Source organism: Pelobates fuscus, chromosome 13 (assembly GCF_036172605.1).
Source record: "Pelobates fuscus isolate aPelFus1 chromosome 13, aPelFus1.pri, whole genome shotgun sequence".
Classification (NCBI taxonomy): domain Eukaryota; kingdom Metazoa; phylum Chordata; class Amphibia; order Anura; family Pelobatidae; genus Pelobates; species Pelobates fuscus.
The window spans coordinates 49,631,576-49,632,425 of NC_086329.1; the positions used below are offsets into that span (position 1 = coordinate 49,631,576).

Sequence of the window (850 nt, forward strand, 5' to 3'; positions counted from 1 at the left end):
GAGAGGTGCACCGGTCCTGGAGGTACTGCAATACCAGGTCAATGCGTGGAGTGGACAGAGCAAGCTCTTCTTCCATCTCCCTGTTCCAAAAATCCATTTAATATATGGTCCCCAGATAGGGGACGTATCAGATATTAAACTGATAAGAACAGATTTTTTTTTTTTTTCTTTTTTTCTAACCACTCAGTCACAGAGCTTTTCCTCCAGTTGAAATTCAAGGAACCTCTCAATAACATCATCATGATCTTTGCAATAAAATAATAATAAGAAATAAACATCACATAAATCACAAAAACAACAATTCCCACCACCCTCAAACCACAGCAAACCACCCACCCACCCATCGAAAAAACCCCCACTGCAAACACATTTAAAACAAAAATTCTTAACCACAGACATTCTTACCTTCCTACTTACCCCATATATTTAGCAATCAAATAAACATCATAGTTCATTGATAAACCCACACACCCCTCCACCCAACATTACCTATACCCACCTCTGTTCTTCCATTTTAACCTACATGAAAATCAAATGGTACAGATTAATTCAATCAAAAATCATTAATATTTACATACTAAACCCATTTTTTTTTTCCTTTTTCATATATTTACATATTTACTTCAATTTCTAATTAACACATAAATATATACATAACTTTGTCAATAATCACCCACCACCCTCCATTTCTTATACAACTTTTTTACCTTCCTATTAAATCACACAAACCCACCACCTGCTTCCTCTCTACGCACACCATTTTTTCCATTTTTTTGTTTTCCAAATACCTTCAGCATCCATTTCACCAAACTTTCTCACATCTCTCAAATAATATAAATACATTTTACCT

The 850-nt window shown here is 34.7% G+C and overlaps 1 non-coding gene across 1 annotated transcript; it reads right to left on the bottom strand.

Moving 5' to 3' along the window:
• LOC134584190 (U2 spliceosomal RNA) lies at nt 1–199 on the bottom strand. The gene has a single exon (XR_010086486.1). It is a non-coding gene; the product is annotated as a U2 spliceosomal RNA (small nuclear RNA).
• Between the last annotated feature and the right edge of the window lie 651 nt (nt 200–850).